General features: G+C 42.3%; 1 protein-coding gene and 1 long non-coding RNA gene across 4 annotated transcripts in view; one reads left to right on the top strand and one right to left on the bottom strand.

Moving 5' to 3' along the window:
- SMYD3 (SET and MYND domain containing 3) overlaps nt 1-24531 on the top strand; it is a 633600-nt gene that overhangs the window by 592042 nt on the left and 17027 nt on the right. The gene's annotated exons all lie outside the window — the stretch shown is intronic.
- On the bottom strand, nt 231-15890 carry LOC122465136. The gene is made up of 3 exons (XR_006289731.1): nt 15767-15890; nt 11832-11837; nt 231-241 (listed from the first exon to the last, which is right to left on the bottom strand). It is a non-coding gene; the product is annotated as an uncharacterized LOC122465136 (long non-coding RNA).

Below are 24531 nucleotides of genomic sequence, written 5' to 3'. Positions count from 1 at the left end.
AAATCACTGGTGTGCGCTATGATTTCAGATGAAAATGTCTGATTCTGGCTCAGTGATGCTCTCTAAATATAGTATTGATTCCTAAATTTATGGTAACAAAATGGAACATTTTACTTCAACTAACCTCTAATGTCCCGCTCTGGCGCTTTTACAGCACTGGGGCCAGCCCTCTCCCGATCTGATTTATATCGTCATACCAAAGAAGAGAAGAGAGCTTATCACAGCAAGGAAGTCTCATTCTCTCAGCCTCCAAATAATTTACATTAGCCAGACTGTGCTTAGCTCAAACCAATTACGTTGGATGGGTTTTTGCCTTTGTGAAAAAATAGTTTTGAGAAGCAATCTTGGCCCTCGCCGCCCCACATAAATATGCGCACATAGACTCATCGTACCGGATCAGATTCCAGGAGGGACACCCACAAATGATGCTGCAGCCTCCTACTCAAATGCTGTATCTCATACAGCTCGTCAGTGAAGCAGTGAGTTTTAATAGCACTCCTGGCTGGGACAGCTCATGTAGCTGAGTCCAGAAGATAATAGTCAAAACAACTTCACTCTATGATGAGTCTCCCTAAGTTAAGAGAGAACTCTGCTAACAGGATTTGTATGGTATGTCCCTCTCCTATCTCCTCTCTTCTTCCTGTATGTCTTAGGGTTTGTCTACACTGGCACTTTGTTGGCAAAACGTTTGTCGTTCAGGAGTGTTAAAAAAACACACAACCCCAAACAACAAAAGTTTTACCGATGAAAAGCGCCGGTGTGAACAGCGCTTTGTCGGCAGGAGCGCTCTCCTGCTGACAAAACCGATGCAACATGTGAGGGATGGAAGGGGAAGCCCACTCCTGCCGACAAACAGCAGCTCACTGCGAGGCTTTTAGCAACACGGCTGCAGCAGCACGGATGCGTCGCTAAAAACCTCGTAGTGTAGCCATAGCCTTATTCTCACTTCCTTTTTGTGACACAGTGTACATACCCCACATTGTGTCCAGGAAGGGATTAACAGCATGCCAGAGCCTGTTTAACCTGCTAGGTAGGAAGGTCTCAAAAAACTGGTGGCTCACTGAATACAGGAAGGAGTGCTAGGCTGTGTGTTCCCAGAGGGAGAAACAACCTCTCTCCCTTCCTCCTTTCTGGGAAAGGACACGAGTAGGAGGATCCTATGCCCAGGAACCAGTCCAGAGACTGACGAAGAACTGTGGCACTGACCCTAGAGAAAGTGTGCTGGCTGAAAGATGCTGTGAGTTAAAGGCTCTTATTTTGTGCCTGTCCAGGTACTTTATTTAGAGTCTGTGTGGGAGTATTAGTGAGGGCTAAGAATATTTCTTTATTTGGGCTAGGGCCAAGGAAAGCTCTGGTATGTACGTGTCTGTTAAAATAGGTTGGATGCTGCACCTTTGTATATTGATTTCTAATAAAGCCAAACCTACTGTGAAGCTATATCTTCACTGAAAAAACGGTGGGGGGAGGAGGCTGCAGTGGCATAGCTAACAAGCATTAATTGTTCCATGGTAAAAACAGACCCTTTTTTTCTGGCAATGAGGCAAAACCTCTCAAACATCCTTTTCCTCCATGTTTCTTCTTTATTACTCTTTCCTTCCTAAAGGTAAGAGTAGGCAAACATTCCCCCCCCCACACACACACACTCCACTCTCTCCTCTGTTGTCTTGTACTGCATGAAGTGAAGTGACCCGTGGAATGATGTTCTTACTACGAAGACAGTCAGCTGGCCCACAGCTATGAAACGCCCCTCCACCAGACTGCAAGCCAAAACGCAAGGACTACCTCTTTGCCTTAGCCTTCCCATATGAGAAACACATGTAAAGAACAAAGAGTTAATCTGCTCTCGGATGGGAGGGATTAAAGAAAAAGCACTGGCGGACAAGGCCAGTGAAATGAAGTTCCTGAAAATTCATCTTTTTTCTGGAAAGAAGGAGAGGAAATTCAGTTCTATTCGTAGACTGCTCAGAGGATCATTATAGTTTTGTATGCTGCTACACAGGTACTATGATGTGATGAGTGTAGTGTAAAAACCGTGCTGGATCAGGACTCTAGCCAATCTTACATGTCTGAATTGTTAAATGACTTTTTGATAAAAGCCATAGGAACACGGATATATTTTTATCTAAATATTTTAGGATTTGCCTGTATTTACAATACTTTGTGCTCTTCCTGAACGGTTAAAGTGTCCCAAATGCAGACAGTATGCAAACTATTACAATATTCGGAGTGATTTTTTTAAGAGTTAAAGCCAGGACGTTAGAAAACAAAGCAGTAGTCTTGAGTGTGTTAAAATAAACAGTCCAGCCAAGAGCTTTTCATCAGTTTAATGTTGCAGAACTCGACCAAAGAGGCAAGTTTTTGCATTAGATGGCTGCTAACATGAGCGCTGCAGCTGCATTTGTGTGTTCATATTCATTATTGCTAGTGGTCCTCCTGGATTACAAATGATCCAGAAGAATTTGAATCTTCATTTTGATTCTAAAGTCTTTTTAATTTTGGAAGGAGCAGAAGGAAAGAATACTCAAAGCATCATTATTTCTCTGTACGATTTGCTGGAAGTGGCAGAAGCTATTAAAAACTGAAGGCATACATATCTCATGCTATTCCGCTAACTGGTAATTAAAGTGCAATTAAATTTTTCACGGTGTAGATTGTGTCTGTTTTTCAAAGAACTTAGAAGCTATGAGCCTTTGAGAATTGTGCTCTTAATCTATAGACATTTACTGCTACAGCTTTTATTAAATGCAATCATTGAAAATGTTTGAAAATTTAATACATACAGGGTCATGTTTTCAACTAGGTGGCCTCTCTTTTTTAGGAGCAGTTTGTCTCCACAGAATTGGGGTGGCAGTTCTGTTGTGCACTATGATGACTTGTACCTGTAGCTACTTGAGAGTGGCACAGATAATTTAATTAAAAGCCCTACTAATCAGATTTGTGCCCACACTTCATTTTGGAGGATCAAAGTATGGTGCAAATTTCACCCACCATCAGGAGGTTGTGACTCAACCTAGCTGAAAATTGAGTCCACAAGATGTTCTTGAATTATTAATACTGGGCCAAGTTCTGCTCTCTGACATGTGTTCGGCCCAGTAAAAGTCAGTGAGGCTTAACATGTGTAATTTAGAGCAGAACATATGATTCATTATTTGTTTAGCACCAACAATTAGTCTAGACTTGGGAAAGCGCGTAAGTGGGTACTTAAGTCCCACTGAAGTCAATAGGACCTAAACGTTTGCTTGAAATTAAACACCTGTTTAAGTGCTTTCCTGAACAGGGATAGAATTTGTGCTTAAGTGCTTACCCGGCACTACAGAATACACAGTAGTATAAAGAGAGCACGTGCCTTAGGAGCTTACAGCCTGACGGATAGAGGCACAGAAGATAGTCTTACTGGAAAATCCAGAAGTGGGAGTAATGTAGAGGTTTTTTTCCTGTTGTAATTATTATAATCTCGCTTTGTGGAAGAAGTGAGATTTTAGGAAGGGATTTGAATGAGGTAAGTGCCATGGATTGGCAGACTGGGATAAGGAGGTCATGGGAGGCATCACAGAAGACTGCACAGAGATCAGATTGGGTGAAATAAATTAATGAGGCATCAAGATTGGTATCCTTGGTGGATCAGGAGGAGTCTGGTTGGGGAGAACACAATAGGAGACATGCTATGAATTGTTCAGGGCCTTGAATGCAAGCCCTATATTTCAAGTTTGTATTTTAGCTAAACATTGTAGGACTTATCCTGTGGTCCCTGATCACCTTCTTCAAGATGATTGGTGCCCTCAACTTCCACGGAAAGTGCTTGTTAGCACTTTGCAGGGTCGAGTCCCAGTGATGCATTCACTCATGTTCATTTTGAAGGGTAAGCATATCCAAACTCCTGGAAATTGTGAGGAGAAGGTTTTCTGTCCAAATTCCTCTATTTCACAGTTTAGGATGGATATGCTTTTCTCACACTTCTGCTGCCTCTTCTGACCAAAACTAGGAAAAACAAAGAACCCCAAAGGATGATTTTTTTTAAAATGGAAAAAGCTTATCAGTTTTTTTTGACTCTCAAAGAAAAAGTGTATTTCACATTCAATTCAAGGAATAGGTGAAGGTCCAGAGATGTTGGTTCTGTTCTTATTTTATCCAAACCAGATCCTTGAATCAGTCATCCCTGGAAATGACGAGCTAGATTAGATATATGCAGAGGTTGAGATTTCTATGGTTACTAATGATTCATGAATCTCAAATACTTGCTCACTTTTATATACAAGGGACTAGAATTTCAGTCACTGCTGCTTCAGTCATGCATTTAAAGGCTTGCATTTGTGTGAGCAAAACAGGTAACACATACAACATCCCAGAGCCTTGAACCAGCACTTGTCCTGCTGTGGATTTCCTGACCTGGAGGGTGAGTTCCACTGAATAAAACTGAAATCTTAAAAAGGAAAGGGGAAAAAGACAAATTGAAAAAGCACACCATCTTCCTTCAGGGCAGGTTAAATGTTAAGATTCCAGGAATGTAGCTGAATTTGACTGTAATTGCTCACTTTGTGCATGTAACTCCCTGTTTTCTTGGGTGGGAAAGAGTCAACAAGTGCATCTTGGGTGCTAATGCCTGAGAACTCGGACTTTGATTTGCTAATTAACACCTTAAAATTCAATGCCATATTGATAGGTGTATTCTCAGTAGATAAAATTCACCCACATAAAGACATGCAGCTCAAGGTTTATGCACCTCTTAAGTTCTATCTAAGTCCTTAAAATAGGGTTTAAGTGAGACCAATTGATACATAGGACTTGTGCTGCCCCTCCGCACAGGGGTGAATTTCATCCAGATTGCTGACTTGAAATAATTAACTATTGTATTTTGCTTTAAATATCTTGTATTGCTTGGATCTACTTCCAAGTTTCCTAATGGTGATGCTGTCATTTGTCTGCCTTGCATAAGCATAAAGGAAATATTGGTACTGTGATGTAAATTAGATACCAAACAAATGAAATGTGTGTTGGAAAAGGTCCATATTCAATAACAATTCAAATCATATATTTTGAACTGTCCCATGCTCTGTAGTCATTATGCAATCTATATAATATCTACAAGGGGATTGGACAGAAAATCCGTTAACACTGATAAGGTAATGGGAAAACACAAATTCTGTAATGGACTAAATTCACCTTAGTCCTTGATTTTTAAGGCACTGACTAAGACATGATATTACTATAGCAACTGATGATGTTTGCTGGTAGCTCTTTATTTGCTAGCACATTAAGCACAATCTGCTATTTTTAATTAATACTTAATAATTCATACTTAGTGTAGCGTTTTATTTTGGATAAAAATAGAAGACCACCAGTTTACCAACCTAATCATGCAAAAGTTATTCTTACATCTAATTTGAGCATATTGCAATTTACCCTCGGGTAGAGAGCCCCATGTCTGTGGTAGAACTTTCTGGAGACCCAGTAATTGTTTTCCATGTTAACTTGTCATTTTCCATCCTGAAGGCACCCTAAAAGCAGCAGTCTTCCTTGCCTTTAAGGAAAAATACAAAGGAAACTTTTCAAAGCCCCTGTGCACTCGTAAGTCAGCTGGGTAGTGGTGGTTGTGAGATGCATAACATTCTCTCCTGTGCCCTAAAGGACTAAGCATGCTTTCTTCACAATCTGGTAATTGAATGGTTCTGGAAATTGGCAATGGGATATGAACCTTTCACTTCTAGGTTGCCTGTTCAAATCCAGCCCAGGTTGGTAGTAATCAAATGCACATTCTCTCTAAAGGCTTTTCATTGATTTCAAAGAATGGGCTAGTGGTTTTGAGCTAGTTCCTAGCGGACAGAGGTTCCTTTCACAAAATTGGTTGTAGTAGTGGGCTTGGTCGCACTTAAACAGCTATTCAAATGTCATAGTTTAAGCAACCAGACAGCGGGCATTATTTTTATATGTAATACAAGAGTTCATAGTTGAATATTGAATAATAAAATGTGTTTTTCTGTCAAAAATAATGAAACAACAGAAATGCAGTATACAGCATCCTGCAGAAATAGTATGGGATTTTAGATTTCAAACACATTTTGGATCTGCGTTCCAAGATATAATACCCTTGTTATTTTCAAGGGGTACCATCCATGTTTTGGACAAATGATTTTGCAGAGATTATTCTGTTTATTCACAGTATCTAATCCAAACTAAATTTTGGGCATTTATTACATTAGAAGAATAGTAGGGTTTTACCCACATTTCATAACTGATGATAACTGCTCCTAAAAGTCAGTGCATGAGCAGACATTTTAAATGTTAAAAAGCTGAAACGATGATATTTTTTCACATTTAGATCATATGTTCAGACTGGGTCTAGATTAGTAATATGCAGCAGATGAGCTGTGTGCTAAATCTGCGTGCATACTGGAATAGCCACTTGTACAATAAAAAGTTATAAATCAAGCCCTCTGGCTTGAATATCCATTTTCCGTGACCATGTGCTGTATTTCAGTCTGAATAGCCTGGCATATCTGCAGACTAGATAGCCTCTCCTTCTTCTGCAAAAATGGCCAATTACAGCCAAAGCAGTAAAATCTGTTTAGAACAGTAAATCAGGAAGGCATGGAGTGTAAAATTTTAAAAAATGTTTATACTCTGAAGTGTTATGTGATATAGTGACATTCAGACAGTGCGGTAATTAATATCAAAGTTATGAATTGATTATCTGGTGGTAAGGACATCCTGATTAGCTTACACCATATGAATCAGATGGTTGAATATTTTCCAGATACTGTACAGCAATCTGATATGCATAATCTGCTCATGTGTAATATGGCCATTCAAATCTTTTAACTAAAAGACACGGTTTAGGACCTGTCAGACTACAAAAGTGTTGACATTTGGGAAGTAGGGGTTGAAGTGGTTCAGTAGAGTGTACCAGCACATTCTCCCTGCTTTGCTGCTGTGCTCCATGTGTGAGACTCCTGACTAAATAGACAAGATCTCTGATCACTTCAGAGACTGGAAATCTTGGCAGTTTCTCTTTGCCAAACCTCAGACATGGAGTAGAAGTTGAGTAGTGAGGGGAACAAGGGAGTGATGAAATTAGAGACCAGGGAGCCGGAGAGTGTGGCAGATTGTATGGCGGGGAGTTTAGAGAGGATGTGGTGGTGGAAGCAGGGGGAAAAAGGATGCCAAAAAGAAAAGTACAAGCGTAAGGGGAGAGTAATTGGACAGCGGGACAGAAAGCGATCAGTGTATTCCAGCAGTCAGCTGACAATAGACCACAACAGTGGCCTGATTGAAGAATGCAGATAACCAAAACCTAGGTATCACATAGGTATCAGAACCATAACTTATAGCTGAGGATTTTTATTTTATTCTGCTCAAACTCACATTTCTGGAAAAGAAAAGAAAATCGCTGGAATGCCTCTGACAGGCTTTTCATTGTTAAGTGAACACAAGGTAGGTTATTAAATGTAAATAATGGGTATTTGTTAAGGCTAATTAATGTAGGGGAAAAAATTAAAGGAGCAGCTGTCTTCCCAGCTGTTTGAGTAATAGTAATAAGGAAAAAGGGTAATGTTTAGAAATTGAAATTTGAATGATTATATAGCACCCAGCACAATGGAGCCTCAATCTCAACGGGGTGCTACTGTAATACAATCATAATAGGAAAGGTGCGAAGGTCCCAAACATATAGCTAAATTAAAGTGTTCTTTATAACAGAAAGTGTATAACTTGTATGTTGTTGCTGTTGTCATGACCCATTACTACAGTGTGACTAGTTGCACCACATCGTGTGATTTCATGCATTGTTGCGCATGCAGACTGGAGCTGCAGGTTAGAAATGAGATAGTTCTTGTGTTTAGTTTAACCAGATTAACTGTATTTACATGATATAAACATTATGTATATTTATTTTGTGAATTTAGTAGTCATGAAAAGTGCTTCCTTGACTTGCCCTGGAGACCAATGACCTCTGTGTAGCACAGGCCCAGCAGGCCTCAGCCGTGAGCTATGTTCAGAGTGACCGGGAAGGACCATGTCTAGGGGTGAGAGAGCAGTTTCGCCTCTAAGGCCTTTCAATTTTTGGCCTCTCTGTTGAGAGTAACAATAACGGTGTCAGTTTAGTGCCAGATGTGGTGATAGTGGTGGTTTTCCTAATGTGAATATTTGTCCACTTGGAACTGGTTTAAAATAAATTATATCATAAATGAAAGGATGGGGGAAATTTTCTAGTAGTGTCGTATTTCATCTGTCGTGGATTCTTAGTTGTAAATGCTAATGCAGTCGGTATGTCTGCTTATGTTCCTGTTTGGCCCACCCAACTGTGTGAGCCATAGTGGGAATACCTATGCTGTAGAATAGTGTGTATGCTGTCAGCGCACTTCCATGTTCAGAGGTGCAGCAACATTTCCCTTTTGGGTCATCTCTATTCATAAACAAATGTCACCGAGAAATTAATGCCATGCCATTTAAACAGCCTACTATATCACGCCTCAAACCAGCAGTTGCAAGAAAATGATACTTTGCAAAATTTACTGGCACAGCTAACATAATTTATGCTTTATTGCAACATGTAAAAATGATTATTTGCATAAACAAACTATTCAGCCCTTCTGTTTTATTGCAACTAATTAAGTGTCCGTTGAGAAGTGGGCCTTATTCTGATCTCCGTAGTTACTACCAATTTTACAATGTTGTGAGATTAGAATCAAGCCCTCTTATTTAGTTCAATACATATGTATAGCAAAATTAGCTAACAATTTTTAGCAGGAAAAAAGTGCAATGCTATTATTTTAGCAGTCTCTATTGGTAGCCACTATAATTAAGGTTGTAAAAAATATTTTGTTATTAAGCCCCTGCACCGGATTCAGATCTCAGATGCACCAGTTTTATACCTGCGTAACTTCATTTGTTTCACGGGGTTACTGCTTATTTACGCTAGTGCGCATGAGATGAGATTCAAATGCCTGTTTTCAAACCCTTATAAGTCTTCAAAGAATTCATCTTTTAGAATGAACGTTTCTATGGTTTTTCATCCTTAAAGGTTTCGGGGGGGGGGGGGGAGTGGGGAGAGTTAAGTTTGGACAAACACACTTTATCTATTTTTGAGTTATGGAAGAGTGTAAATTATACTTTACCGTTTAAAAAAAAAAAAGCTTTAACACTTTCTAAAGACACAACAACAGCAACAGTGAGTCGTATGTGGAACTTGGCATGAACAAAGTCCTTACTGAGGAACAGGTGCTTTTCTCTTGATTTGAAAATAATTGGTTTTGATTTACCAAAAGTATGTTCCTTTGAAAACTGTACCATATGAATGCACCATAGAAAAGTTCCTTGGTCCAGATTCCAAGCTTAATTACATCCCGTGCAGTCCACCTGGACTGGGATGTAAATGTCCTGGATATGCATGTGTGTGAGTCAGTGCAGAATTTATAGGGACAAATGTAAAGATAGCTTCTTTGGGCATTCATCTGCAGCTTGCTATGGACTGTAACCTACAAAGTGCTGATTGCTTCCTGGAAGACATTCAATGCCTTCAATTCTCATTGAGAGAATTAAATGTATGTCCTAGGAGATGTTCAAAACTTTGCAGGCTTGGACCTTACTCATGCATTGGTTGGTTCAAGGAACTAATAAACTCCATTGGAGAGCAAACAAAGCTTGCAAGCTCCACAAACTGAATCGTTCTTAGTTTCTTTTATTTTTCGTTTAATTGTTTTCTTTAAAAATAACAAGTAGGATATTAAAAATTGAAAGCACAGTTAAATTGACTAGATTCTGGTATTCTTTGTTTTTTTGGTGGGGAGATGAAAAGTGAGAGGAATTGCATTTAATATAACAGAAACTGCAAAACAGGGCTGGGTAAATAGTTAAGATCTTAACCAGAACTATATTTTTTTCTGTTGGAGAATATGACCACCACTCCCACGATGGACCAGTTCATTGAACTATAACTAAATACAGGGTGCACTAAGGCCAGAGCAGAAGAGCACCATCTATCGTAATTTTTTCTGGTACACTGGGCCACCAGTGAAGGAGTCTTCCCACACTTGCCACTCAGTACTCTTCTGCCACTAGCAGTGCAGAGATCCACCTTGTTCCCACACCTTCTGTTCTTTCTTGAGTGCAATAGCAAGGCAGAATATGGAAGAGAACACCCTGATCTACTTTCTGTATGGGAATGCTCTTCTGATCGGTGCTCAGCTCTCCACTCAGTCCTCAGACTTCTAAAGAGGATTGAAGCAATGGTTTGGGAGCACCACAGCTAGCAAGACTAAGAAGGATGAACCCAAAGAGGTCCCTTGGGCAGAACTGAGAGAAGGAAGACATGGATCAAAATAAAATGGGTAGTCTCACAAGGGGAGAGAGTGGGAATGAGCAGGAATTGTCTACCTACAACCCTCTAACAGAGAAAATGTGGTAGCCTCAAGTTGTATATTTTTATAGAGAATGTGACAACTCCTCTATTCGAGTGCCTTCGAGTTAGAGGAGAGACTTACTCTCGGCTTCTGAAGCACAGAATCTGATCATGCCTTTTTCAAATCTCAATTTATAAAACTGTTTTCAGCTTTGGAAAATGGAAATTTAACAGACTAAAACAATGTTTAAGTGAGGACAGGCTGTGTTTCCTATAGCTGGAACAGGAAACACACATTACCACCTCTGTGTGGTGCAGAAAAATCCCCAAGGCTGCAGAAAGGAGATCAGTAGCATCACTGTATTGATCTGTCCTGTCCATAGACACCCTGGAAGCTCTAGCAGTCCTGGCAAAGGCGGCGTAGCTTCAGGAGCCCAAAACCGAGGCTGTAATGGGCAGAGCCAGGGAGCAGCTGATCTCTGTAGTTGTGCTCCCCTTAGGAACAGCAGAGTTCTAATGTGAATTCAGTTCAGTCAGTCAGTAACTCCCTCTTCATGCCTTTTGTCCTCATTCGAAGGAGTGTATGGTTAGAGGGCATTCACCAATAGCAGTAAGGCTGCTATGAGAAGTGGGCTGCCAGTGTCAAGGAAGAGGCACAGCCCTCTGCAGGTATGGCCTGGGATCCACAGGACTATTCCCGGCTCTCACCACAGACCTTAGGATGCAGTAGAGTTTGCAGGCTTCTGACCTGCAAAGCTGTCCATCCCACTGACTCCAGGACAGAGAACCCAGGCTGGAAGTTGTTGAGCCTATCCAATGCAATGAAGTAAATGGTAAGACTTGCATTGAATTCAGTGGGTGCTGGATCAGGCCCAATATGTGGTTTCATAGGATTTCCTCTGGGGTTTAGAGCCCCCCATTGGTTTTTCCCGAGCAGGGTAGCATGTGGGCCCATGCTAGATATGGTTATGCTATTGCTCATTGCATGTCTACTTCCAGAATTCAGCTATGAGTCTGATTCTGAGAGGTGCTGAGCACCTGCAGCTTCTCCTCTCCATCCCAGGCCCTACAGTTCCAATAACCAAAAGTCAACCAGCGGGTGGCCCTTAAAATGAAACGCCTTGTCATTGCAGTGTATGTCTATCCCGAGAGCTACAATAGCAACCATTAGACAGAAGGAAGGCCATCCAAGTCCTGATGAACTATATCCTCACATGCTGTACCCCACACTTTTAAAGATGTTTGGAGTGGCTATTCTGCAAATCCTCCATTTCTATCTTACCGAATAGGCAAATTCAGTAGGTCCCCAGATTCATAGCACAGTAGCTTATACAAATGAATTATTCATCCCTTATCTTGCCTATGCAAATACATCATTAGTTAGACTCAGCCCTCTAAGGGCCCAGTTCTGTAACTGATGCTCACACAAAGCTCGGCTGGCTTCAGTGGGAATTCTGTGTGGAACACTTGGGTTGTGTCCTTCATCTTCCTGTTTCACGCTTCTCTAAACAAGTTGTGCATTTATATTTACACCTTGGGCAGGGACACTAACAACCAGACATCATCAGATGTTTAATAGAACATTTTGATATACATTAGAACAGCAGTAGTCTCTTTCTAAATAGCTCAGATGTTAGACAGTGATCCTGAATCATAACTGGGATCTGACCCCACTCTGAAATTTGGGGTGTTTGAAAGCCAGCTGTGAACCCATCTGGAATGCATAGCATGCAAATGAAATTATGTTTAGCAATGTACTTGCTGTAGAAAGATGCATGCTGCAAGGAAAGCAGCACTTCTTCAAAAAAGTGGAAGATCAATCTTTTAACCCAAAATATTGTAAAATGTTTTTTAAGTTGTATTGTTCTGGAAATTTACACTGTTATTATGCGATCTTCCTATTAACATTAGGTGTAACTTGTATGCAACAAGGCAGACCCTCAGCTATAAAATGACATAGCCCCCTTTAAGTCAATACACTAAATATTGAAGTCAATGGAGCTATGCCAACTTACGTCAGCTGAGGATATTGCCCAAGGTATTTTGCCATCTGATAGTTTCAGCCATTAGGGAGAGTAGCTCACAGACTGTAGCTGGCTATTCATATGAATTACCATGCCAAGCATGAAATCTTGAAAACTGCTTTACCCTGGAAGAACTGAAATCTTCATTTCATGGATGTAATGCCCACTGAACAAATGTCCTTTTAAGAGTCCCCCCCCCACCTTGTCCTCCCAAGCGGTAGAAGCACTCATTAACCAAGGTGTACAGCGTACCAGCTGACAGCCCCTTGCTCTAAAAATACTTAGGAGTTAGGAGCTGAACATATGACTCCTGATTACAGACAGACAGCATAAGAGTGCCTCAGTCTCTTGAACTACTTACTGCCCAGTCGTGTGGCAACACAATGGAGTTATCTGGATAAATCTATCCTTTGCATAGATAAGTATTTCAGACAGCACTTTAGAACCCAGGAGGGACTACTGAAGACTATTACTGTGCTTAACAGGTCCCCTTTCTTCCTGTGCGAAATGTGATTTCCCCTGCCCCTCTTCTTTCCCCAGCTTTCTTAATTCCCTAAGACTCTTTCAAACAGTTTAGCAGAGAAATTCCATGTGGGCAATGGAAGAAATTTTCTATCCAGCTAAATGACTGCATGCAAGTTAAAGTTCTCCAAATAAGACAGATGGTCTTGGTTCAGCCATTGCATTATAATTGCATAATTTACAAAAAATGTATAATTTCTGATTACTACTGCTGCTGCTATTTTGAACTGCTACAGCATCTTCCACCAGAAGCACTCAAAGCTGTGTACAAACTTTAATTAATTAAATCTCATATCAGCCATGCAGGGTAGATAAATATCCTCATTTTAAAGATGGGAAAACTGAGGCATGGAACAATTAAGACCAAAATACCCAAATGTGGGTGACTGAAGTTAGGCCTTGACATTCCTGTTCATGCACGTAGGCAATGAAGTGTATGGAAACATGTCACAAATAAAAGAAAAGGAGTACTTGTGGCACCTGAGAGACTAACAAATTTATTTGAGCATCTCAGTCTCTAAGGTGCCACAAGTCCTCCTTTTCTTTTTGCGGCTACAGACTAACACGGCTGCTCCTCTGAAACCTGTCACAAATAATTATTATTAATAATGACATGGGTGGAATCCGTGGGTAGCGTAAAGCAAATGTAGACAGCTCTATCTGCTCGCCACTACACAATGAGAACACGTTGGCTTGAGGGGGAAGGAGGCTGGAGGACAGAACACTCCGGCTGGTGCTCAGCCAACATAGGACTGATGCTGTCAGCATGATTTAGAGCATTCCTTTGGCCTGTCCCAGGATCAGGGAAGCTTACAGTCGCCTGCCCTACCTCTCTCAGCTGCCTTGAGAGTGAGCTCAGCACAGCTGAGCATTCAGGCCCACGTGGTTTTGTTTGTTTGTTTGTTTTTATTTAGGGGAGTGGTGTGTTACAGCTTCCGTTTATTGAGATGGGGAGTGTGATCATTGGACAGGGCTTAAGAGTCATTTTTTGGTGTCAGTAGAAATGCTGGACTGTCAGTAAAAATAATCCAATTCAGGGCTGTGTCTGATATGCAGGTTACACCCTGAACTCGTTTCATAGTCTATTTGGATATAAAAACCCCATTGCAAGAACTATGACTGTTTAATAAAATCGAAAGAAACAGGCTTAGCTACTCTGATATCAAATGACAGCACAGCAGGCTTCAACACAGCAGGCCTGAGCTTAGCAGACAATTTGAAACAAGGTGGGCAAACCGATTTGGACTAAATAAGAATGTGCTGATAAAAAGGGCTGGCTGCTTCTGTTAGGGCCCCTTCGCCCAGCCGCAAAACTGAACACAAACGTGGTGTTAGATTTTGGGAACTTACCCCCTCTTCTCCCTCTCTCTTTCCATGTTCCCTTTCTACACAAAGTTGCCTACCTGTTCCGTTTCCCTCGGCTGTTCCCTTCCATCCCCCGGTTCATTCTCTAGCACCTCCTTCCTCTACAGGGTTCAGCTCTCCCACTGTAGACTCCCACCAATTCCCCCATCCAGTCTTTGTCCAACCCCTGCACTCCTCTCCTCTTTCTAGTCTGGTCAATATGTCAGTTAGACGGCCAATATGTCTAATTTGTGTCATCACCTCGGCAAGCCTGGGAGGGAGGGAGGAGAAACCGAGTGGCGGCGCGGTCGGGGGAGGCGGCGGTGGTGGAACGGAGGTGAGCTGGGGCAGGGAGCGGTTCCTCTACCCCCCACATTACTTCCTGCGCTCTCCCCCCCACCCTCGCTCACCTCTGCTCCGCCTGCTCCCCTGAACGCACTGCCTCTCCCTCACCTGAGGGAGGGGGGAGACACGGAACGGCGGCGTGTTCAGGGGAGCAGGCGGAGTGGAGGTGAGCTAGGGTGGGGGGTTGCGCGGGGGGGAGCCGTAGGAAGCAATGGGGTGGGGAATGCGGCACGACCGGGGGAGGAGGCGGGGCCGGAGATTTGGGGAAGGGGTTGGGAAGCGGCAGAGTTGGGGCGGAGCCGGCATGAAAAAAAGCGGGGGCAGCCCAAAATTTTTTTGCTTGGGGCGGCAAAAAATCCTAGAGCCGGCCCTGTTCCTGACTGCAGTTGTCAGGGTTTCCTAGGTCTTCTAACATGATGACACAAATTAGACATATTGGCCGTGTTATGGTTAGCATGAAATATTACCCCGTTGTATGAGAATCGTTGAACTCAAAATTTGTTGCTGACCATTTGCTAGAGGAGATCTTTAATCCAGCTGGTCTATTGCATACATTCAGGAGACAGCTCTTTTCACAGTTGTATTGAGAATAGCGACCAGTGAAAGTGAGTGCTGATGCTGTTGTTTTTAATTTAAAAAACTCTGCTCACATATACAAAATGTTCTTCTAACCCCAAAGGGTCAGCCACATTACCAGTTCAGTATAGGTTTGGATCTTACCCAAAATACATGCTGCCAGCCAATCCTTTAGTATTTAAAACTAAAGATTTATTATAAAGAAAAAAGAACAAGAAGAGAGATATTAAATGTAAAGCAGTCACATACATACATACAAAGATTCAAAGTCCATGAGGTTCCTAGCAGTACTGTGAGCTTGCTGGCTTGAAAGTTCCTCTGGAACACATCCACAGCTTGGATAGGTCATTCAGTCCTTTGTTCAGAGCTTTGTTTGTAGAAACGAAGTTACTCCAGAGATAAGAAGCAGGAATTAAGACAAAATGGAGAAGATGCAGTTGTCTTTTTTAGTCTTTTGCCATGCGGCTTGTGCTTCCTTTGTCCCAAACACAAGCTGCCCAGCACATGGCTTGGAAGCCTTAGAGTTCTGTCCATAGGCATGTCCCTGCATGCCTTGCTGAGTCATAAGGTGTATCCTTTGCCTTCTCTCAATGGATCACTTGTATAGTTAATGGTCCTTAACTACTCCTGCAGGAATTCTGCGCCACTCACATGTGCAGAATTTATTTTCCCCACAGATTTCTTTGCTTCCCTGCAGAAAAATGACTTTTTGATGGGGAAGCAAAGGGAAGCCACAAGAATGGTCATGCAGCCCTCCCCCCCTCTTCCTGCACCCATCGCTCCTCAGCTGCAGGGGGAGAGATCCGTGTCCAGGGAGCTGCTCCCCCATCCACCCAACCCCTGTGCATCCAGACGCCCTCATACCCAGACTCTCCCACTGAGCCTCACCCCCCCTGCACTCACAACCCCTCCCCCGATGAGCCCTACTCCCCCTGCTCCTGGACCACCCCAACGAGCCACCCACACCTGGATCCCCACCCCACCAAGCCCCAACCAGCTGCACCTGGATCCCCACCTCACTGAACCCCACTCCCCCAGTATCTAGACCCCCCCACTGAACCCCCGACACTCAGACCCCCTTGCCGAGCTCTATCCCTCCCAGACCCCCGCCCGCTGAGCCTCAAGCATCTTCTCCTAGACCCCCCTGCAGAGTCCCATTTCTGTTGCACCCAGAACCCCCCACAAGCCCCTGTGCATCCAGATCTCCTCTGCACCTGGATCCCCCACTGAGCTGCCTACACCCAGATTGCCCCATACGGAACCCCCTCAACCCAGACTGGATCCCCCCACATTAAGCCCCTCCACACTTAGATCCTGCCTTGCTGAGCTTGCCTGCCCACACAGAGTTGTTTCTGAGGCAGGCCGGGTCTTTGCACTGTGTCAGGGTTGGGTACAGCCTCACCACTGAGTCCATGTCCCAGTGGGGAGCTGCACAGTGATCTTCCACCTCTGTGCAGCCAGTGGCCTGTGCTCCCCAATGACATGCTGGAGCCTTGACATTTTTTTGACAAATAAAATTTGTAGAATTTTAAAATATTGTGCACAGAGTTTTTAATTTTTTTGGCACAGAATGCCCTCAGGAGTACTTAATGGGCCATCAAGCAGGCTAGGCAGTGCTGATGCCAAACTCTCTGGGGGTATCACTCAGAAGCATAGCACAAATTTTGAAATACATACATACATACATATCTATAACCCATAATATGAAGGTCATACAAACATATAGACCAGATTATCATATCTGGCAAATTATAACATTTTTGCAAATGCCTTACATGGCATATCAGGCACAACTCATTGCAATTTTACAATATTGATATTCATAATATCCTCAAGGGTCCCCCAGATTCCATACAGTGTCACAGTGAAAACAACAGGATTTCATAGAATTTGAATAGGCTTCTATACAAGTTTCCCTAAAAACCTATAGAAAGTAATAGAGAATGAGATCTGTTCTATAGGATTTTTGAACCATCCTGAAAATTGATCGTGTGGGTTGAAAAAATCTGTGGAAAGATTATTTTCTTTTATTTTCTTTGCTTGTATAGGATTTTACTACAAGGGAAGTATAACAGCATTTACAATATGTAGAATAAAAACCAAAAATCATGGAGCCAACAATATTGGTGCTCACATTTACTGTCAGCCACTGTAGTTCGTTTAGCTCATTCCCCATCCTTTGTTTGTATGTTGTTTATTTAGGGCTAGATTGTAAGAATCCAATGTACCCTGAGAAAGGGACAGCATGTAGCTGTGTTGCCCCGGGAGCAGATCAAGGACTGAACTATGATTCAGAGTCATAATTCACTCCTTGGTTCCTCACCCTTTCCAGGAGGAAATAATCTTGCCTAGCCTTATACCAGTCAAGCATTACTTCCTCCTCTGTGCCAGCTCAGCTGTGCTGGATAGCGCAGTGAAGAGGTGTAGTCAAAGTCCCACTCACCTACCTAGGATGGAGAGTAGTAGCTCTACCAAGACTGCTACAATCGTAACCTCACTCCGTACACGCTTTGGGCCAGGCCTTAGCCTTCATTTGTCTCTGAGAAATGCTTATTGGTAGCATACCATCCACGCTCTATATATTGAAATAATATTAAATAATAATGCCATAGCCTCCAGCAGTGGGGACTGACTGAAATCCAGCCAGACAAGATGCTGCATTTATTCCTTCTTGACACTTACCAGTCACCACATCCCAGCCTGCCTATTTCTGAACTGGCTTGTCCGTGACGTAAATAGAAAATTCCCCACAGCACAAAATAACTGGTCCTGTCTCTTAAGAGCGAAAGCAAGGACAAGGCAGCTGTCGCTCTTCCACGACACTTATGCTTGATGTAATCATGAAGGGGAAAAATACTTTCTTCACCGCCACGCGGGCCATGGTACAGGAATTCTGAATCTCTCTGCACTGCAGTTAACCAGGATCACCAGTGCTCTACTTTCCACCCCACTAGTTTCCTGTGTTGCAGGAAATCTGTACTTTGAGGTGACCTGAGACGATGGCATATGGAGAGAGGACATTGAGGGTTGTGGGCTGAAGATGACAGTACTGTCCTACCAGGTGATCCATGGAGTGGAGCCCTGGCTGCAGGTTGTTCTGAGAGCCAGGGATATGGTCTCCCCTCAATATGTGCCTGAAGCTTCTGTTAACACCAGTGGCAGTTATGTGTGTGCTGGGCTGGCATTGTAATTGATGGGACCCCAAGCTGCAGTAGAGGGCAGAAGAAATTGAGTAGATGAAATTCCCTTTCCACTCCTGGATCCCAGGGTGTAAGGGATCGAGCAGCGAGATTCAGTTCTTTCCAGGCACTCTTGATACTGTTGCTGGGAAGAAAAGATCAAGCCACACTGGGTGTTCCCAAGTCAGAGCGACAAAATGGTCCACTCACAAAATGCAGGGGCCCGGGCTTGCATAACTTGTGCCTATGGTCAGCCTTTTAATTGCACTCCAAGGGGATGTAACGTACTTAGAGTGGAAGATGGGTGTCTGCTCATTGAGCTACTGTTGGAGAAGATAATGAATGCCAAGGTCACTGTCACAAAATTACACTGTCTCCAGTGTACATCGTTCTCTTGTAATTTAGCTCCCTCTCCCCCTGCTCTCCTTTATTATCTTTTACTCTTGCGTTACCATTCTTTTTCTTGATCCTTTTACCTACTGCCCTCCTCCCTGCCGTTTTCACCCATTCCTCTTCCTTCACTTTCCGCGCCTCTTTGGTACACATATTATGAAATAGGTTGCTACATTGCTGACTTAGTGGCCCTGTGGTAATGCCCTGCCCTGTGGGAGATGCATTCTCTTTGCCATCCTGGTCTCTTGCTTTTTTTGGCTATTAGGGGACTGAAGCATTGTGCTCATCAACTGAAAGAAATGAATGCCCGGCACTGTTCAAAATAAGTGAGAGACACTGACCTGGCCCAGCCTGTCCACCTCAGCCAGAAAGATGGTAGCCACAAGGCAGGAATTTGAATATGGGGGTGCTGTAATGACTCCTCAGGGATCAAGCAAGACATGCATGACCATCTCTGGAAAACCATGCCCCACTGCCAGCTCTGAATCAGCATCTTCTTTCCTTGATATCTGAAATCAATAGCTTGATGCCAGGAAAAGGCAGAGCTTTCAAAGTGGACACTTTAGACTGACAGCTTGGGGGCAGAGCAGCTCAGCTGCTGTGTTAGGGTTTTAAATTGGTGAGTGAGATGGAAGGCGAATGAAAGTGAAAATTGCAGTAGATATTACTTGTGTCTGATTTGCCATTTAGTTAAGTTATAATTCACATTTTAGCAGAGCCAACACCTGAGATGCTATCCATTTGATTAACCTGATACAAATTATCAGCATGTGGAACACAGCAAAAAGACCAAAGGACCGAGGAAATAATTTATTCAATAGGTATCTAATGTTTCTTGTGACTTCAGTTGATTTGGGCGTGCATTTGATTATGTGGTCGTGTTACTGAAACAAGGTGTAGTGGGACATTGCTAGATCTGTATATGATGAAGGGGAATTTTGATCCATAATTTAGTAGTGCCAGATCCTGAACTTCCTACTGAGGCAAAAGTCCCATTGAAGGAACAAAAAGAAGTTCAGGATTTGGCACAAGAGTTTCTAAACTGAATGCTCTGGGCCTGATTTTTATTTCCACTACGGCTGCTTTACATCACTATAGCAGTGTAAAGAAGACATAAGTTACATTTACAATCCCGTTAAGGCCCTTTTGCACTGTCAGAATTGTGTAAAACAGCCCTTGGCTAAATGAGATTCAGGCCTTCTGCATGCAGAAAGGATGGTCTTGTGGTTGAAACACTGGCTCAGGGCTCAGTCAGGAGATCTAGGTTCAAGTCTTGGCTCTGCCAGAGATTTCCTATTGTGACCTGAGACAAATCACTTAATTTCTTTGTGCCTCGGTTTCCCATTTCTTCAGGGCAGGGGACTCTCTCATTCTGTACTTGTATAGTGCTTAGAATAGTGGGGCCTGAATCTAGGTGTTACAGTAATAATTCAGGAAGTCACCATTCACTGCTTCATTGTGTGAGAGGTTTTAAAGGGCAAAAATCTTAGGATATTTTCCCTTTCATTCCTTCTGAGTGCTGGTGGAGCTGTTAGGCATGTCACTCAGACATTACACTAGCAATTAGCACTAGAAAATCCTGACTCCTGGTGCCAAGGAGCCAATTTCACACTCCTAATCTACAGAGGTCAAGTTTGGGAAAGATTAAAAAAAGGGTGAGGCCTGCATTAAATTGTTCACTGCTGTTCTGATTGTTTCAGCAAGACACTGTGACAGGGGAATAAAACGGACAATAAACATTTCAGGGCAGCTGGAGTATATCACCTCTCCCCCAGGTGAAGGATTCAGTCTGCTATTCCAAAATGACAGGCCTGCCACATAGAGGGTTAGGGTAATGTCACGTCTTGAAGGAGTTTAATCTTATCTGATCCACAGTAATAAATGGGAGGTTGTTAAGAACAAAATGAAATAAAAAAAAGCTAGAAAGAATAAGACTTTAAAAAAGGAGATAATCCTGAGCCCACCTTCCCAAACACAGACACAATAGCATGTTAGTCGGTACTGCTTTTAAGGGCTTCCATAGGGGAACCTTGCGGATTATATTCTGCCTTTACCATTTAAAGTACAAAGCAAAATGCTTTAGTCCTGTTTCAAAAATATTTCCCTTCATATTTTCTTTCAGCTTTGAATATGTTGAGCTCTCCAGTCAATAGACTGGTGGAGAGACTGTCTCTACACTAAATGCCAGTGCCATTTCTACACTAGCTGCCGGGCAATGCTCTTGCATGGGGCTGGTTAAATTATGTTAAAAGCACTAGAACTGGTTGGTTGAATTATATAAAAAAGTGATTTCAGACTATTTCTTCTGAATAGTGAATTTCCACATATGTTCTACTTCAACTTCAAGTTACTGGTCTTGATGCAGGAATTACCAGGTGAAATTCTATGGCCTGTGTTGTGTAGGAGGACTGCATGATCATGGTCTCTTCTGGCCTTCGAATCTATGACTGAATATAGTTCAGACTACTTTTATTGTTGAGGTCATAGAATTTGTTGTTTGAGTATTCACACAACACTGATTTATTTGTGGACATGATAATAGATACCACACATTTCATGTATTTTAGCACAAATCATTATTTCTCCTTAAATTTATGCTGAAAATATGTTTCCCATAATTCTTTTGTTTAAAAAATTTCAGCCATTCAATCAAGGAGCAGAAAAAATATGTGAATTAGGTGACCAATCACACATTGTATAGCAAAGAGCAAATAGCTGAGAACAGTTTACAAATAACCGACAGGTTGAAATTTGGTGAACTATTTTGTTGAAATCATGAATAATGAGCATAGTCAAAGAAATCAAGATTGAGTCAAAACAGAAAATTAGGTCAAACTTGTTGGATAATTTATTTACAATGAATTCCACCAGCTTTAGATAATACATTTCCTTCAGAAGGCTGATGCTGACACCTCTGCATTCTGCTCATCATATTTCCTGTAGCCTGGTAGCTCATTCTTAATTCTCTCTCTGTTGCTACAGATCCTAAAACTACTTCGGGTCTTCTGTGCTGTTGTATTTACTTAACTTACACCAAGAGACATTAGAGAACAAATTAAAACCATGTGTAGCACCAGCCCTTAGTGTCACCAAATTAAAAGGTCTTTTAACATTTCCATTATAAACCCTCATTTCAGGGTTTATAAATCCTGAGAGTTTTAAATCAGATCAGACTGAAGACAGAGGTGCAAGTGTGAGCCCCGCAAATTGAATTACAGAAAATAGTGCAAATCTATTAATCTGTTTTAAATTGTAAAGCATCAGAAATGATAGTGGGTATAGATGCTCTCTTTTTTAATACCAAATGCTAGCTAAACTCACAAGAGAATGCAAAATCTCTGATTATTTAGCCAGGAAAGGGTAGGAATTGAGTGGATTTGATTGTGGTACAGTATTAAAGAAAATGAAGTGCATAACTAAAACAAATCAGTCCTTGCTTTTTTATTTTATGGTGTCCTGTAATATGAGGACACCAAGGGGTCCCTCAAAAAAATGAACAGCAGATATATTTGGAACAAAGCAAAGGAAATACTTCTCCACAAAGCATATAGTCAGCTACTGTTGCAGGAGATCATCCAGGCAAAAATCATGGCTGAACTGGAAAAGGAGTTGATTATTTCAAAGTAGTTTGTAGCTATGGAAGCAAAGATAATTAAATCTCATTTTTTAGAATACGGGCCATATATTTAGCAGGTGTAAATTGGCATAGTTCCATTGAAAGCTTTCACCAGCTGTAAGTGCAGTCCCATAACTTGATAGTCTACAGAACTGAAAAGTCTTCCTCTGTAAGGGACTGGGACATAGGGAATCTGGCCTAAAACTCCAAGCTGGGCTGGTGTCCATATGTCAAGGATGGCCACAAGATGGTAATCCATGAGCAGGAGTTGAGGAATCGCTAGAGCCAGATGCAATAAGGAAGAGTCAGGGTCACAGTCAGGCCGGGTTTAGAGATCAGAGATCAGAGGTAGTAGCGGGCTGGAATCAGAAAGCAAGAGTCAGGATAGGATTGAAGATCAGAGATCAGAAAGCAAGGTGATATCTGGAGTTGCAGCAGGCCAGAAGTCTGTATAGTTGCCCAGACCACTTCTTGGGTCACCATCCAGGGTTAAATAGTGCACTTGACCGGTCAGAGGGCTGCAGGGTACTATCACTCAGTGGTTCTCAACCAACGGCTGCTTGTGGCCCAGTCAGCACACAGCTGTGGCCCATGTGACATCGTCAGGGCCATACAGGTAGTATATATAGTGTGTGGTGTTAGGGGGCTTATTCCTTCACCCACTTACTTCCCTGGTCCTTCTCGCATGAACAGAGAGCAACAATACCCGAAGTCCAAAGGTGCAAACAATTCGATGTTTATTGGGGTGAACTTTCAGCAAGTTCCAGTTCCAATAATTCCAGTTTCCTTCCTTAGTGTCTGTCATAAATATAAAGGGAAGGGTAAACACCTTTAAAATCTCTCCTGGCCAGAGGAAAAACCCTTTCACCTGTAAAGGGTTAAGAAGCTAGAATAACCTCGCTGGCACCTGACCACAATGACCAATGAGGAGACAAGATACTTTCAAAGCTGGGGGGGGGGGACAAAGGGTCTGGGTCTGTCTGTGTGATGCTTTTGCTGGGGACAGAACAGGAATGGAGTCTTAGGATTTAGTAAGTAATCTAGCTAGATATGTGTTAGATTATGATTTCTTTAAATGGCTGAGGAATTAAGCTGTGCTGAAAGGAATGGATATTCCTGTCTTTGTGTCTTTTTGTAACTTAAGGTTTTGCCTAGAGGGATTCTCTATGTTTTTAATCTAATTACCCTGTAAGGTATTTACCATCCTGATTTTACAGAGGTGATTCTTTTTACTTCTATTAAAATTCTTCTTTTCAGAAACTGAATGCTTTTTCATTGTTCTTAAGATCCAAGGGTTTGGGTCTGTGGTCACCTATGCAAATTGGTGAGGATTTTTACCAAACCTTCCCCAGGAAGTGGGGTGCAAGGGTTGGGAGGATGTTGGGGGGAAAGACGTTTCCAAACAACTCTTTCCCAGTAACCCGGTTAAACGTTTGGTGGTGGCAGCAAAAGTCCAAGGGCAAAGGGTAAAATAGTTTGTACCTTGGGGAAGTTTTAACCTAAGCTGGTAAAAGTAAGCTTAGGAGGTTTTCATGCAGGTCCCCACATCTGTACCCTAGAGTTCAGAGTGGGGAAGGAACCTTGACAGTGTCCCCTTTCCCAGCTCTGACACCACAGAGTCTTACCTGTGTCTCTGTTCCCATTCCCTCCCATAGCAAAACGTGATTTCAATTTCCCCACCCCCATTCCCTGTTCCCATTCCCTGCCTACTTCCTGACTGACTGCAGACTATATAGTAAAACTTGAGATCTGCTTAGCTATACCTTAACCAATCATTTTACTGAAATTTAACTAACCAATCCTAACATATTGTAACATGATTATGTAACCAATTATATCCCACCACCTTAATTAGTTTACACCCAGCAAAATTAATTATACAGCAGACAGAAACAATCACAGAACCAGACAGAGATTATACAGACAAACAATAGGGAAATGGGGACTACAGTGATAGAACAACACAGAAATGAGGATTTCACATCCCAGCTATTGATAAGTGAGTTCTTGCCAGACAGGAATCTATCAAACTAAGTTTCCTTTTACATTTTCTAGGCACTTCCCATTCTCTGGAGGTGATAGGCATTATCAGCACAGGATTGTATTCGTAACAGCCCAATAGCACCTTATTTCAATGTGACTAGTTTGGAATGTAAGGATGTGGCAGTTCGCTTCCCAGCTTATGGCTGCCTCTGCTGC

Source organism: Chelonia mydas, chromosome 3 (genome assembly GCF_015237465.2).
Source record: "Chelonia mydas isolate rCheMyd1 chromosome 3, rCheMyd1.pri.v2, whole genome shotgun sequence".
Taxonomy (NCBI): Eukaryota; Metazoa; Chordata; order Testudines; family Cheloniidae; genus Chelonia; species Chelonia mydas.
This window is presented reverse-complemented; position numbering and strand designations above follow the sequence as displayed.